The 17465-nt window shown below is 49.1% G+C and overlaps 1 protein-coding gene across 6 annotated transcripts in view; it reads left to right on the top strand.

Annotated features, from left to right (window-relative positions):
• Positions 1 to 17465, top strand: part of SMARCD3 (SWI/SNF related BAF chromatin remodeling complex subunit D3) — a 1344655-nt gene that overhangs the window by 715883 nt on the left and 611307 nt on the right. The gene's annotated exons all lie outside the window — the stretch shown is intronic.

Raw genomic sequence — 17465 nt, 5'->3', positions numbered from 1 at the left:
TGTCGCTGAGAATTCAAAGCTTTGGTGACATGTCCCCTCTATTGTGTAGTCGGCTGACCGAGGGAAAAAACGTGCCTTCTTCAGTGGTTATTAATGTAATTCTGTATTTTTACATTGAGTCACTGAGTCTACACTTGTTTTATTCAGTCCCCCAACTAGGGCCATGTTATTTTTTTGATTAGCTCCAATCACATTTTTTTGCTAGATAATTTATTATAGTTTTTAGTTCTGCAGTTTCTGCTTTAAGTTCGATCACGGTTTGTACAAGATCTATACTTCTTGCATCTGGCAACGAACTTGGATTATGGAGCATATTTCCTCCCAGGGATCTAGGGTCATTGACTACTTCCTCTTTTGCCAAGACTGGATACCTGTTTGCACTTGTCACTACTATTTCTTGTGGTGGTAATGCAGAGTGAAGAGTGCTATGGTTTGGTGGCCCATCGGCATAAACTAGAGCTATAGTGTTACTCTCATGACTTCTAAATAATGTCTGGGGCTCACTGACAGAGCTTTCTTTTAAGGTCTGGTGAAGAGTTAAGCAATTAAATTATCATTGCTTGTGGTGGATAGAGAGGACTGGGGATTGAGGACTGTCTCAGCTTCTTCTTTCAAGACTTCTATCTCACTTAATATACAATTGCTAGATGCTTCCACCTTCAACTTTGTCTGTTTCTTTGGTTTAGCAGCACCCTGTAATACATCTTAAGCCTTTGTTTTAACCATCATGGCCCATTGCACCACAATAATTGCGCTAATTTAAGTTGATTCATCACAAACCATATAATGAGTAAAACCCTGCATCAATTAATTCATGCTGCTCAATAAGCACTGTAAATTAGTTCAAATCGATTATGCAAAGGGAATAAAATGACTCTCACCAATATTAGTAGAAAGTATGTTACTCAGAGGATCCAGAGCCAAGAGAGGGGACTCTCTCCGGACTCTTTTGGCCTCTGACTGGTGCAGACTGCCCACTCTTTTCCTGGACTCATCTAGCACTGCGTGTAGCTTTGGCGCTTAAAAAGCTCTTATTCTCATGAAGTGACTGCCTCCTTCTCCTCGGTAGTCGTGAGCATTGTAACCCTGCCCTCCCCAGTAGCCACAAACAAGCAAAAGGGCATCCCGCGCTGAGAGTAGCGTTGGCGCTTAATAAGCGCGGATTGAGGAAAATGGGATGCATTTTAAAAAAATAAAAGGGGAAGGGGTCCCTTGGGGACTGCTTCACGTTTGCGAATTGTTGTCACCTCCTTTGACTTGGTGGTAATATATTGATGTATTGCGACCAAATTTCCTTCACATCCATTATTAATACATAACTTAAAGAATCTCTATTTGGAATGGACACCCTTTACACGCTCCTTCCAAATACTGTTTCAGTATTTACTCACAAACCCAAATTTTGGTTTGGTTACCTGTTACTGAATTGCAATGTGCGTTATACACATTTAAAAGTGCCATTTTGCGGTCGCAGAGGCTCTGTTTGGTTTTATTACTGAACAGCGCATACCTTTTCTATGCAGGCTGTACCACGCATATAGCACTACCATGCATGTCATTACCACAAACCTACATTGGGGTACATTATAAATACCATTACCACGCATACTACTACCATGCTGACATTTACCACACGATTTATTTTCCTATAGAAAAATGGTGTTAAATACAAAATAAGTTTTATTTTAATAAATATTAGTTAATATAGATAGTAAAATGCTACACATATATATGATTGGAACGATTTAATTTTGACGTTATGTGGAAATGTACCTAAAAGTGAGCACACTGGTGCAGGGTCACCCTCTCGTCCACGGTCCGAAGACTAACAAAATAGAGATCGACACTGAAGTTGGAGTAAATAACAAGTTTATTAATCACTCAAAGTCAAAACAAGCTTTATTCGGTATATAAAAGCATATCCATAAAAGCGTTCTACATAAAAACAAACAAATCATCGTAGGTCTTACAGTAATCTAATTAATTCCCCAGTATACATCTCCTTCAAACAATTTCACCTGTTGATATAGATGTATCATCGATCAATTTTACATAGCAGCCCATAAAAACAATAAAAGTTAAAATACATCCAGTAAGTTTTTCAGGAAATATACAGCCTATTCTGTTTCATAATTCAATGATTCCAAATATGAGAGGTCCTTCCTTCGCTTTATGGCCAATTGGGTGAAGCCAATAACCGCATTACATATTGAAACATGTTCCAAATTACAAATAAGATAAAAGGCGGTTTTATAGGAATACAGACTATTAGAGATAAAAAGTGGACATAAAATTGATTTTCTAATATCCCTATAAAAATTGCAAAACAATATAAAGTGCAGAGTGCTTTGGGGAGATTTACCATCACACGGACTCTTGGGGAGGTTTGCGCTCCATCTACCCATCGTTGGAATGCTATCTGAAAGTGCAGCGTGCTCAGCCTTAGGGGTCCATTAGGATGTAGGGCAGTGGGAACACCGCTGCGCTGGCGGTGCGGAAAAATGCCTTTTTCCGCCCGCTAGCAGCGGACATCACGGCCGCCATATTAGTATGGTCAAACATACTCCAATTTCCGACTGCCGCGGTGCGACGCGCACCACCATCAAAGTGCGCCCGCCTCCGCGGCGGTGGGAGCCAATGGAGACCTTCCGCCGTGCGGAATGAAGTCCGCCCGCTACACAAATTAGGATCACTCAAGCAAGCAGACACACCGCAGCGGAGACACCGCCCAACCAGAGACGGCAGAAACTTGACAGCGGAGCGCGAAACCAGAGTCCCGGTCCACTCCACCCGGACACGACCGCAATGTACCCAGCCCTACACGTCTTTCCGGTGCTGTACCTGCTACATCACCAGGAACTCATGGGCCGCCGCAGGTACGCAATAACACAACACACAACCCACGGCCTGACACAGGGTCCAAATCCACATCAGACACCCTAGGGGGACAGGGACACATCCACAAGGGCACCCACACATCACCCACCTGCCACAAAGTCAGCCTGCCACCATGCATCAATGTCCCAGTCACATCATCGCAGCGGCGAAAACAAGCAAATACATGCGCGCAATGCAGAAGGCAGGGCCAGTGCCAGGCATGGGCAGGGCACAAAGACCACAGGGACACACCCACCACACACTAGCACACCCCATGAAGGTACATGCCATGTGCCCCCCTGTGCACCCCATGCACAACAACAAGCCAGGGCAATACATACCCTGCACCACACAACAAACAATCATGGAGACACACAATGCAGGAGTGGCTGCACAGGAACACACAACACACAGCACAGTAGCCCAGGGCCAGGAAAACACACACTACACCACACTCAGGGAAACATAGATGAGGACAAGCAACAAATGAACACACATATGGAATCAACATCCAAATGGACACACAGCCTCCACAGTCACACATACAAACCACAGACTGACACACACACATACATACCCCACATGCCAAAAGCAATGGAGCACAACAAAAAGGGAAACCAAAGTGGGCTGCACACAAATGGAAGGCCATGGAGACACACAACAAGCATGTGTACATCACATCAACACAAGGAACAGAGCACAACACCCTCACACCATCAAAGCACACATCGCTGGCACAGTCAGTGAAATCACACCACAGACAGCTCAATGCAACCACACAGGGAGACAGCAAGGCAAACCATGTATAGGCACAAGAATGAAAGGATGGAAGGAAGGCCCTGAAGTCAAACTGGGAACAGCCACACATCCATACAACTACTTCACAGGAGTACGCCAGCAGCACTACACACAGGGACCATCTACACAACTCAGGACTGACAAACACCAGTAAGATTCTACACACATACCCCCCTCACACCAGCAGCACTCAACACCAGTGCCAAACACACTGAAGGCTGGCAATACTTGACAGGCAATACACACACAAACAACCACACACCCTGGGCTCAGCCACAAACATCACACACACACACAGGGATGCCACCACAAATGTGGAAACAAATACAACAGACAAACACATAACCCAACTGAAACACACACAGAACCACAACAACAACAGACATGCCCTGTGCAGCTAAACTGGGGAAAGGCAATGGGAGCACAGACACAACAGGAGTGCACAACCTCATCACTCTGGAACAATGCACAGACAACATACCACAACACACACAAGAAGTGCACCATCACAGAACAACACAGCCACAGCAAACAAACAACAGTTGCACTGGCAGAACAATTGTAGAAGTGGACCTCAGCCAGGCCTACCAGTGCAAGGGGTTCGCCCTTCTCTGCACAGAGTCCTCAGACCAATAGGAAGAAGTTGGCACAGAAACTGGAATAGAAAATACAAAGTTTAATAAACCTCATGAGGTGGAACTACATTCACACAGCACCCTTCGGTATTGAGTGAAGTAGCACACTGAACAGAAAGAGCATGGTCCTTTTATACCCACACAGGGGCTGAAAAAAGGCGGTACAAGTACACATGAGAAGAGTTATGCACATAGATGGTCATACAGAAACTGCACAGTCGACAAGTAGGAGGAGTTAACAGTTTGCCAATGCTAGTAAACACATCCTGTCAGTTATATACTACTAACAGCTGTAAACTCAACTGAGCATGTGCGAAGATACTAAATATAGTTTGTTTCTAGGCAGATTACAAGAGCAGTTAACACTACAGGAGGACAAAGCACATGGTGAGCACATGGCAAACAAAATGGCTGTCAGAAATACAAATGGATTCCAGAAAATCGACAAGATAGCCTCTAAATACCAGATGGATTCCGCTAATGCTAATCCAATCGCAGCCAATTTACAACACAATCACATAGCAAACATAGCACGACATCAGGGGATGCACACCAGTCAATCACAAGCAACACACACACACAGCACTGCATGCACAACAAGCTGTGTGTGCACACCAAGCATACCAGACACACACAGACATCAGTGACAGAACAGCAACCCACACAACACCATACAGCACAGCACAAACACAACAGCACACCCAGGAAGTGAAGCAATAACACAAACAACACACATACATCCAACACAACACCCAATAGATACACAAGTCTGGGACACAAAGGTGGAAACATCTTGACCACAGGACTGGGCAGCACACACAGTTGAACTGCATAGCAGCAACCATGACTGACAAACAGCACAAGAACATCACACATGACCCATTGGGGAAATGCACTGAGTGACACATTGACCCTGGACAAAGAACTGCACCACAAAGCACAGTGGCACAGATGAAGTCATGGGGAGGCACACACACATGCAAACCAAGGGGACAGCTCACACCAAAGTGAAGTGTACTGCATGTCAGTAGGGGACATGGCAGGAGTGTACCATACACAAAGAGAGGGAGTGCAGACCCACAATGGGTAGGCAGCTGAAGCACAGATAGGGGATGGCATGACAACACACACAATATGCCACACTGGAGGCAAGAAGGCACCATGGGACAGCAAGGCATGAGAAAACACAACCACAATGGCAGTGTGGAGCAGCAGGTCTGCACAGACCCCACAAACAGCCATCAGACACATGGATGTGCAACAAAACACAACACTGAATTGCCAGTAACAGCCTCCACATACTCACAAGTGACAAAAACAAAAAGTAGGAGTCAGACAGAACTGCAAGGACACACCAACACACTTCACAGTGCACAACATACAACTCACACATGGGCATTCAACCACATCCACAGGGATGAACAATCAAAACAACAGGCACACACCTGGGTGACACGTCTGTAGTTGACATTGCATAGGCATGCACACATCAACACTCCCCACAAACTCACCCCCTTCACACTGCACATTACCTGGCCATCCAAGATCACACATGGAAAGTAAGCCATGGGACTAGGGTGACTGGCCACCACAAGATGACCACACACATACACCACTGGGCACACATATAGGAAGAACACACACATGATGACCCTGGATAGCCTGCCTGCAATACTGTGTGCAGAAACCCACCCTGTTCAGACAGTGGCCCCCAACCTGACATGTGTACAATAGAGCCAACATGAACTAATCAAGTAAATGACAACTGCAAACCATTCAAAATTGACACACTTGCCACCACAAGCATCTGTGCCAAGAAGAACTGAAGACCCTTTCACCCCTGAAAAAAAGAGTGCAAGTGAGCCCAAACATAATAATAATAATAATAATCCACATTTGTAAAGCGCGAACAATCACCCGTAAGGGTCTCTAGGCGCTGGGGGCCGTCGGTAAGATTAAGCAAGCTATTGCCCAGAGTCACATGGTGCTGGGCTAATCTGCCGCCGGCACCGGGGATCGAACCGTGATCCCCAGATCCTGGAGTCAGTCGCCCTGGCCGCGACGCCACACTTCTTCCTACCATGTTGCAGTGCCACACAGACCATGTGGCACAGTAAACCATTTACACACAGCAAAATAACTTTGTTCAGTAAGGACACTGACAAAATAGACAACTGGAGCAACTGTCTTTATTCCCAAATTGCACAGATAGGCACCATGAGAAGAGAAGAGTAAGGCACAAAATACAGAGCATGTCCATGAGAAGCTGCACAGGCAAGGGGGCAAAATAGCAGTGAACAACAAGGCCAGTGACCAGGGCAGAGTGCGGAGCATGTTCATGAGAAGCTGCACAGGCAAGGGCAAAACAGCAGTGAACAACAAGGCCAGTGGCCAGGGCAGAGTGCAGAGCATGTCCATGAGAAGCTGCACAGGCAAGGGCAAAACAGCAGTGAACGGCAAGGCCAGTGGACATGACAAACTGCAGACTGAGTCCATGAGAAACTGCACAGAGAATGTGTGCGACTGTACCTTTCCATGGTCGGCAACACAGTCAGCGGGCAACAATGTGCAGTACAGGCCCACCAGTGTGAGACACAGGTGTGTGAGGGTGACTAACACTCAGACTTGGCTGTCAGGCAGACTGGGAGCTGGATGTGTCTCGGGTACTGTCGGGTCACTTAAAGGGGGAGAGAGCAGAACAGCTAAGGTAGAGCGATCAGTGGCTTGGCAAGCTGGAGGGCTGTTTGAACCAGGTGGTGTAGTGGCACGTGGAGGTGGAGTCATGCAGACGGGAGTCACAGTGTGGCTGGGAGATTGTGGAGGGGTGCCCTTCCACTTCTTGGGGATCCTAAATGGCTTGCATGACTTGGGTTCAATGGGAACTGGTGTGGGCACAACAGGCACACACACCACCACCACTGCTGCAGCAGGTGCAGGCGCTGGCAGCCCCTCTGGTGATGCGCTGGACCCAGCGGAACGCTTTGCCTTGCTTCGCCTCTGCCCCCCTTCCCCTGTTTTCTAGGTGTTACCCCTACAGTGCCCTCCAGCCCCTGCTTCACTGGGCTTGGAATGGGAGTCGAGGTGGTTGGTGAAACTGCCTTTAAGCCCTTCCTAGGTGCACCCTTGGAATGCACAACCTCCTTGGTGGGCACAGACACTGTACGATTATCTTTGCGCGATGCTTTAGGGGCAGGAGAGTCCTTAGATGGGGATGCCACTGAGGCATGTGTGCTTGAGGTCTGCTGCTTTGCTAATTGTCCACTGGTGTCGCCTGACAGGCTTTTCTCCCTGCGCTCTGGGGTGCCTTTGGTCTTCTGTTGGTAAGGTGTCTGCGCAAGGGACTGCTTGGGTTGCTGCTGCTGTGTGCTCCGTGTACTTTATCGTGACTTTGATGTATGTGGACCGTGGTCACTATCGTCAGACGTGGCCACTGCCCGGGGGGGACAAAGGGACTGGAGCTGGACTGTGAGAATGTGCCTGTTGCAGGGCAGACGTCACTGTTGATGACAAAGCCTGAACTATCTGTTGCAGCCCACCCACGTCGGAATGTATGCCCTCCATGAAAGCAACCACCTGGGCCAATTTCTTGTTGTGTTCAATGAAGGCATTGAGGAGAGCTGTCTGGCCTACACACAGCTGGCGCAAAAGGTCCACAGACTCAGCACTGATGGCAGCAGGGGGGACAGGGGCAGGGGCAGCGGTGCCAGGGGTGAAGGACACTCTTCCCCTCTTACTGAGGCGGACACGGGCAGCACCAGAGGAAGTGGCTGGGAGGGTGGGCAATGGACGCTGTGTGGTGAAAGTCGATGCAGAGTCCCCGTTCCCTGTGCCCTCCAACATGGACACATCCCCGCTGGCATCGGATGATGTGGTGCTTTGCGTCTCATGCTGGGACTCCTCCAGCAGACTCCTGTCCCCCTCTGATGGGCTGGTGACATCTGTGTCACTGGGCTCCTGAGCAGCTGTGGTGCTAGTTTCACCCCCACTGGTGTCTGTCTCCTGTCCCTCCGTAACCACAGGTGATGCTGCATGGGAGAGAGAGATGTAGGGTCAGGTCAGTCGCAAAAACAGAAAAAACATATGCAAGCAATGCATGACAAAAGTAGAGCAAATCTACATGTTGCACACCACCCTGTGCAATCACATCGTGCCAACTCACTGCATAGACTCAACCAGTGCGTGGAAACTGGAAACTCAGGCATGAGTGAGCCATGTGATGACCACACAGCACAACACCCTGCTTGTGGCTCTGTTCAAACAGACACACAACTAGTTCTGAGCACATCTAGGGACATGATGGGGGCACAGTACTTGTTGCCAATGACAGAACTGGATGGAACAGGAGGGGCCAACACAGACCCAGACTACAACATGACAGTCCACAATGGACATTAACCCATGCCACCCACCATGTTGTACCTTGGGGACAATAGAATGCTGCACATTGCTGTAAGATGTCTAGCCCTCCCCAATATGGGTGCATGCAATGGACGTATTGATGTATGCACAGTCAGATTGGGCACACTGGCGTTCCCTCCCATGGGATTCCCAAGACTACACCAATGCAGAAGAAACCTGAAGAGCACAACACAGAATGTAATGTGAAGGCACAGCATCCAAATCTACTTTGCAAGTACAGGTACGGCAAATGCATGCCACAGGCACCCAGGCCAGCAGCCACTTACATGCCACAGCGTCACACTACCAACATCACAGAGGCCAGCACTGGCACAGGCTCTGTACACATGCAGCCACTCCCATCTAAAGTCAGACTCCCCAAATGCTCACCCCGGGCTTGCTGCTGATGCTCCTTCAAACGTGCATCCAGCTCAGGCTGTGTCACCGCCAAGATGCGCCCCATTAGTGGTGTCATGCTGCGCCGTGCCAGACGCCCAATGCGAGGAAGTAGCCCCAGGGTCATCTCGCCATATTCTTTGCCAGCCGGCTGATGTCGTCCCATCTCTTGTAGCAGTGGGTGTGCCGTCGGTTTGAGACCCCCAGGACTTACGCTGGTGTACCTTGAGCTGCAGGCATGGGAGACAAGAGGGAGAAATGATCAGGGACACAGTGCCATGTACCAACATCTATCAGTATGGCAGCAAGATACAACATTATCACATATCCAACGATAGGTCAATCAGAGACTATAGTACAGCCCACATGGGACCCCTGCATGGGAAAAGCTGGTGTTAAAGCATGCAGGAGTGAGGGGGAACACAGTCCCTGCACATCTCACACACATACAGGATGCCAGCACTGAAACACCCATTTAGCCTGCCCACATCTCCAGTCCATTGTTTGCTTGAGCAACACATACATCACATGTCAACCTGTGTTTGTGGGTGGACTCACTGTGTCCAAGACTGCGCAGCCATCAATGTCCCTGTCTTGTGAATATTTGAATGTGTCATGGTGGTCACATGGATGGACATGAGATCACAAATCCAATATGTCAATCACAAGGGCAGTTGTGTGCAAACCACAGTGCTGAGATGGACCATAACTGGAGTGATATGTGACAAGACTGATGTCATACTCAGTAAGTTGAGTGAGTTGTCCTTGTCTTTGTAGGCGGGGACTGTGCAGGCCAGCTGGGCTCACTCTGAGATGGACTACAGGGGCACACACAGACATCCAGCCAATCAATCACTGTCCTGACTACAGCATGAACAACCTTCTGTGTCACTGTATGGCTGACAACACAACACAGGTCACTCATACATACATGTGCAGGGAGGAAAAGCTGTGGCATTGGGTACACACACCCTCCCACTGGAGACAGCATGTCAGGCAGTGCAAGACACTACCCCACCCTCCCAGGCACATACTGCATCAGTCCACTACATGTGTTGACCCCTGCCCTACCACACCTCTGTTGAAGACTTACCACGACATTTGGGGCAACATATAGCCTTGGGTACTGTGTGAACACCTCGTCCACCAGGACCTCCAGCTCCTCGCTCGTGAAGGGACTGGCACGGATCTTCTTCTCTGTCCTTGCCATCACTGTGGACGTGAGACAACAGATGGGGATTTTGGTGGCGAGGGTTCCCAGGCAGCAGTTCCTGGAGGCAGCAGCAGGTGAGGGGTCTCAGGCAGCAGTCCCTGGAGGCAGCAGCAGGTGAGGTGTCTCAGGCAGCAGACCCTGGAGGCAGCAGCAGATGAGGGATCTCAGGCAGCAGGCTCTGTGAGCAGTGGCAATGTGAGGCTCACTCTCACATATATAGCCCCCTGGGGTCGTTTCAAAGGTGCCAAGCTGCAGCAATTGGTGGTCCAGGTCTGCCTCTTTCAAATGCATCCAATGACCGCCTCCGCGGTAGCGGAGTATGCCTACCGCGATCTTCAAAATTGCACCATGCCACCGCTATCGAGCTTCATATTGGCTCTAGGGCGAGTTCCATGGCAGTGTGACACCGCAGGGGCCCGGTGTGCGCTACCGCGATTTTAGTGGCGGGGCATGCCAACCGCCATTTCCACATGTCTCCATGCATATGACTACCGCACTTGTGTGAATGGGGTGCTGGTGACACACCGCCGGTGCCAGGCGGTAGCTACTGCGATATGGGTGCCATGCATTGACACGAGGCACCACCATTCTGGCGGCGGAGCATGCTAACCGCCATTTCCACATGTCTCCATGCCAATGACTACCGCACTTGTGTGAATGGGGGTGCTGGTGACACACCGCCAGGGCCAGGCCAAATATTTGGCCATTGGGTGCCAAACAATGGCGATGGCCATCTGTCAAACATCAACAGTGCACAGTGCCAACATGTTCAATGGCATATTGTGCACACGATGCCAGTGTTCAATTTACTCCACTGATGGCTACACATGCCATGTTTGTGTGTGTGTGTGTAACGTAGATTTGCCTGTACCCACTCACATGTCACTTAAGGATTTGATGTTGGTGTAGGCAGGACAGTGTAGTCCTGGACTGTACAATGTGTTCACATGTCAATGTGTTGAGGTCCAGTGACAATCACAGCAATGCTCGTCTCGATAAATGTTGATCTATCTAGCATTGCCTCTCATGTCTGCTCATGCACACATTCATCATTCCAGCGCCGACTGTGGTCATTGTGTGGTGGATGTCTGCCAGGTTGTAATGACGCATTAAGGTGTGACCGGTACAGCAGCTAGGTTTGGAGACAGTGGTTTTGATTAGTTACACATATGCTGGATGCCAGACTCCCAGGTGTGCACATGTGTACTGTGGCCATATCCCTATGTGCATTCACATTGCCAAAGGTGGTGTTTGAGGTACTTGTCTTGTTTAAGTTGACACGTGTGCCCTTTGTGTAGCTGAAGGTGTCCCTCCATGTAAGCTGGTCTGTTAGTCACTATATATGTCAGTCATTGTTGTTGTTGTGTCATCCAGAACGTGATATGCTGTGCACATCTCATGATGTATTGCATTGACATGTGTCCACTATCATCTCCAATAGGAGGAGGCCAAATTTGACTCGTCACTTGACGGTGCTGGGATGTTGCGATCATACGCAAATGCCGCCTGGACAGAGCCACCCTGAAAACCCTTTGTGATCTGTTGGAGCCCCACCTGCAGCCACGTAGGACATATCCAACAGCTTTCACCCCTACTTATAAGGTGATGACAGTCCTGCATTTTTTTGCCACAGGATCGTTCCAGGAGGCTGTGGCCAGCGCTGGTGGGATGTCACAACCGATGTTCAGCATGGTGCTGCGTGATGTACTGTCCGCCATGATGCTATACAAGGACAGATACATCCATTTCCCCAGGGGTGCTGAATTGCCAGCTGTGAAGGGAGACTTCTATCCCCTTGGACACATCCCCAATGTTGTTAGGGCCATTGATTGCACCCATGTCGCTCTTGTGCCACCACAGACAAGTGAGCACATTTACCGCAATCGCAAGCATTACCACTCCATCTATGTGCAGGTGGTGTGCCTGGCAGATATGACCATCTCGCAGGTGTGTGCCAAATTCCCAGGCTCGGCCCACGACTCCTACATCCTGCGGAACAGCATAGTGCCCCAGCTGATGGCTAATCTTCTTCCAGAGCGTGCATGGATTGTGGGTGAGTATGCCTAGTCGTGTGGCGTGCTGTATGTGTGACCTGCTGCCCTGAGCCTCTGCGACGTTGCAATGTCTATTTGTGTTTGTCATCCCTAAGTGACTCTGCATATCCCAACCGTCCCCGATTGCTGAGCCCACTGCGGAATCCCAGGTCCCCGGCTGAAGTCCGCTACAATGAGGCCCATGGGAGGACACGTTGTGTGGTGGAGCGTACCTTTGGCCTGCTCAAGTCACGTTTCCGGTGCCTGGACAAGACCAGAGGTGCACTGGCATACTCGCCCGGGAAGGTGTGTCAGATTGTTGTGGCATGCTGCATGCTCCACAACCTAGCCATTCGTAAGGAGATTCCCCTGCTCCTGGATGATGGTGAGGACCCAAGGCCCCAGCCTGCAAACCAAGCCGTGTCCAGTGATGAGGACAGTAGAGAGGAGGAAGGTGTTGACCTGCGTGAACAACTCATCACCCGCTACTTCACTTGACGGTGGGTGTCAATGTGCAACATACCCATTGTCTGATGATATTGCTGTTGTCGTGAAGGGGCGTGTAAGAATTGTAGCATCAGCCAGTTGTAGACTCAGTTCTGTTTGGAAATGTTTCTAGGACATGTCATTTGGGATCATCAACAGGACGTGTATGTTGACACTTGGTGGCCATTGTGACATGTGCATGTTGGGTTATCCTGGAGTTAGGGCTTGTGTGATGCCTGTGATGCCACACCCAGACCAGTGACAGTTGTTCTGTTGTGTTTCCCTAGGTGCCCTCAACTTCTCCTTGCCTACATACAGCCCATGCTCATGGTACATTGTGATCATGTTGAAGACTGTACACCCTGCAATAAAGACGGAGCAGACACAACATGTGTGTGAGGATATTTTATTCACTATGGTGAGATGCGAGTGGGGGGTGTACATTTCCATTGGGGGGGAGCAGTGAGTTGACAGTCGTAGTAGATGAGATGGTAGAGTTGTGGAACAGAGTGAATGTTGGGAGTAGTAGTGCAGCCCTCCCAGACACAAACACCATCCCAGGGAAGATGGCTACCTACCTGTAAGTTTGAATAGGGTTGTGTAATGGCTGACACATGCTTCTGGGTGGGGTGGTGGGAGGGCTCCATCCTGCTGAGGCGTGGGACAGGGGGCATGGTGGGAGTAGTGGTGCAGGCACTCCACCCCCAGACACCCTCCCAGGGAAGATGGCTACCTACCTGTAAGTTTGTTTGGTGTACTGCAATGGCTTCCAACTGCTCCTGGGTGGGGTGGGGGAGCGCTACATCCTGCTGAGTTGTGGGACAGAGGGAATGTTGGGAGTAGTAGTTCAGCCCTCCCAGACACAAACACCATCCCAGGGAAGATGGCTACCTACCTGTAAATTTGATGAGGGTTGTGTAATGGCTGACACATGCTCCTGGGTGGGGTGGGGGAGGGCTCCATTCTGCTCCGGTGTGGGAGGGGGGGATGGTGGGAGTGGTGGTACAGGCCCCCCACACCCAGACATCCTCATTGTGAAGATGGCTACCTACCTGTAAGTTTGTTTGGTGTACTGCAATGGCTTCCAACTGCTTCTGGGTGGGGGAGGCCCCATCCTGCTGAGGTGTGGGACAGGGGGCATGGTTGTAGTAGTGGTGCTGCCCCCCCCCCCCGACACCCTCATTGTGAAGATGGCTACCTACCTGTAAGTTTGTTTGGTGTACTGCAATGGCTTCCAACTGCTCCTGGGTGGGATGGTGGAGGGCTCCATCCTGCTGAGTTGTAGGACAGAGGGAATGTTGGGAGTAGTAGTGCAGCCCTCCCAGACACAAACACCATCCCAGGGAAGATGGCTACCTACCTGTAAGTTTGATGAGGGTAGTGTAATGGTTGACACATGCTCCTGGGTTGGGTGGGGGAGGGCTCCATTCTGCTCTGGTGTGGGAGAGGGGGCATGGTGGGAGTGGTGGTACAGGCCCCCCATCCCCAGACACCCTCATTGTGAAGATGGCTACCTACCTGTAAGTTTGTTTGGTGTATTGCAATGGCTTCCAACTGCTCCTGGGTGGGTGAAGGAGGGCTCCATCCTGCTGATTTGTGGAACAGAGGGAATGTTGGTAGTTGTAGTGCAGCCCTCCCAGACACAAACACCATCCCAGGGAAGATGGCTACCTACCTGTAAGTTTGATGCAGGTTGTGTAATGGCTGACACGTGCTTCTGGGTGGGGTGGTGGGAGGGCTCCATCCTGCTGAGGTGTGGGACATGGGGCATGGTGTGAGTAGTGGTGCAGGCTCCCTCCCCCCAGACACCCTCATTGTGAAGATGGCTACCTACCTGTAAGTTTGTTTGGTGTACTGCAATGGCTTCCAACTGCTCCTGGGTGGGGTGGGGGAGGGCTACATCCTGCTGAGGTGTGGGGCAGAGTGAATGATGGGAGTAGTAGTGCAGCCCTCCCAGACACAAACACCATCCCAGGCAAGATGGCTACCTACCTTTAAGTTTGATGAGGGTTGTGTAATGGCTGACACATGCTCCTGGGTGGGGTTGGGGGAGGGGTCCATCCTGCTCAGGTGTGGGCCAGGGGGCCTTGTGGTTGTTGTAGTGCTGTCTGCCTGTACACATGCCCCCATGGTTATGTTGTTAGCTATGTTTGGGCTGAATGGGAGTGGGTGAATGTTGGGTCTGTGAGCCATGTTTTTGTGAGTGTGTGGTGCAGATGGATGGTATGTGTCTGTCAAGGGTTCAAGAGTATTCTTTCAGTAATCTTGCACAGGAACAGAGACGCTGATTCCCAACTCCCCTTCAAGGATATTTCTGCGGTCCAGTTTAATTTCTAGACCCACAAATCTACCCCCAAGGGGGAAGAGGGAGTGGATAAAATAATAAACAAGAAGAGACTGGTCCTGAAGCTTGTCTTCTCTCTTTCGTCTACTTCTTCGTTCAATCTGCAGACTGCGTGTCAACTGAGAGAATCTAAAAACCAAGCATTAAGTTATAATCTCTTACACTTAACTGAATTCTATATTCTATTCGCTCCCTTGTTCTTTACCTACCCTTAGCTCCAAGCACTGTGCCTCTCTTCTATTATTCTTGTTACTATCTCTCGTTCTGTTCTTTCTTTTTCTTGAAAAGGCACCTCTGGAATTTACCTATCAACAAGATATCACTTAATGTATTTATTTCCTATTTACCCCTTGAACTCTCTTGCTCTTTAGGTAATCTAATTCACTTACTTGAGTGTGTATGCCTTTATCTCTGTAGGGACTCTTCTTATAGTATCTATTTTCTAATGACTTTTCTTAACTGTTCTGGAATTCCTTTTTTGACGACCTTTTCCTTCTTAGCAGGATATTGCCGTTAATCTATTTTTCTTCTGGTAGTACTGTCTAGTCTCTAACTATATACAACATTTTTTTTTACATTTTATTCAGAGTAATTCTATTATTTTCTTTTGTGACTTAGCTTATGACTTCTTTCTTCCTTCAGGTTCTGGCAGCGCTAGGTATCCATCGACGAGTTGCTTTCACCAGCTGAAGCCGAAAAATTGGGAAGAGGCGCCACAAACTGTTACCTCGGCAAACTTCTCCTTCTCAAACTTGCTGCGAACTTAGACTGCTTCTGGCTACTTCCGACGGAGGTAGCGGACGAGAAACCGGGCGAAACCCGACGAGGTAGCTCTCTGACTAAATCTGAGGAGCCTAAGAATTAACCTGCGTGCTCTGAAACTTCCTCAGTGAAGTGCGCGTTGGTTCTAGCGCGCGCGCCTCAAGCTGCCTCTGAACACCTGTGGGGAATAAATAAACTAGACCGCTGCGATGATTAGAAAGCGGCGGCCTTTCTTCGGTTCCATTTCTGGTTCAGCCTGGTCCAGCCATTGCCTCTGGCCCGCATTCTTCTTCCTGAACCATAACTTCTGCCCAACACTGTGCCCGCTATTGTCCAAGCGCCCCTAGGAGCCCTGACAGTACCCCCCAACAAAGGAGGTCCTCTCAATCGTGGCTTTGTAGGAAATCTTTGATGAAAAGATTTTACTAATCTCGGAGCATGCACATCTGACTCCAATTCCCAAGATCGCTCCTCTGGCCCATAGCCCTTCCAGTCCACTAAGTAGTACAATTTGCCCATTACCTCCTTCGAGTCTAAAATCTCCTTGACTTTAAATTCTGTTCCAGATTCTAATGGAATGGGTTTCGGAGGCAAGTTTTTTCGCAGTTCTAGTGGTGCCTTTTTCAACAATGATACGTGAAACACTGGATGAACCTTCAATTTGGTGGGTAGTTTTAACCGATAGGTAACCTGAGACATCTTTTCTTCTATACGATAGGGCCCTATAAATCTTGGTTGAAATTTCCTGTTACCTTTTAACCTTAGGTTCTTTGTACTTAACCAAACACAATCTCCTGCCTCTAAGGGAGGACCCTCTCGTCTTTTTTTATCTGCATAGGTCTTGTATTTTTTCTTAGCCTGTTCTAAGTTTTGTATGACCGTCTGATGGACTTGTTTCAAATGAGATACTAGGTCTTTCACTGCTGGGACTAGAACATCAGTCTGCCCTATGGTGAAATTTGGGTGTCGGCCATAGTTCAAGAAAAATGGGGAATAGCCTGTAGAGACATTCCTGGCATTGTTGTGTGCAAACTCAGCTGCCCATAAATAATCTGCCCACTCTCCATCTTGTTTCGAAAGATACAACCTTAGGTACTGCTCTAATTCTTGGTTCACCCTCTGTTTGCCCATCTGTCTCTGGGTGATAACTGGTTGAATACCTGGCTTCGATTCCCAGACCTTCCAGAAAAGCCTTCCAAAAATGGGATACGAACTGTGTACCCCTATCTGAAATGACAATCTTCGGAATTCCGTGAATCTTCACAATTTGTGTACTGAAGTGTCTGGCAAGTTGCTTAGCTGTGGGAACCCCTTTTAGAGCCTTAAAATGTGCCATTTTAGAAAATGTGTCCACCACCACTAGGATGGTGTTGTAACCTTGACTAAGGGGTAAATCTACAATGAGGTCTAACGTAACTGTGTGCCATGGAAAGGGTGGTGTAGGCAAAGGTTGTAACAGCCCCTTAGGAGCCTGCCGTTCTGATTTTCCCTGAGCACAGATTTCACAGGTCTTGACGTACTGC

Source organism: Triturus cristatus, chromosome 10, assembly GCF_964204655.1.
Source record: "Triturus cristatus chromosome 10, aTriCri1.1, whole genome shotgun sequence".
In the NCBI taxonomy this organism is placed as follows: Eukaryota; Metazoa; Chordata; class Amphibia; order Caudata; family Salamandridae; genus Triturus; species Triturus cristatus.
The sequence above is the reverse complement of the archived record's forward strand: the minus strand, read 5'-3'. Positions and strand labels throughout refer to the sequence as shown.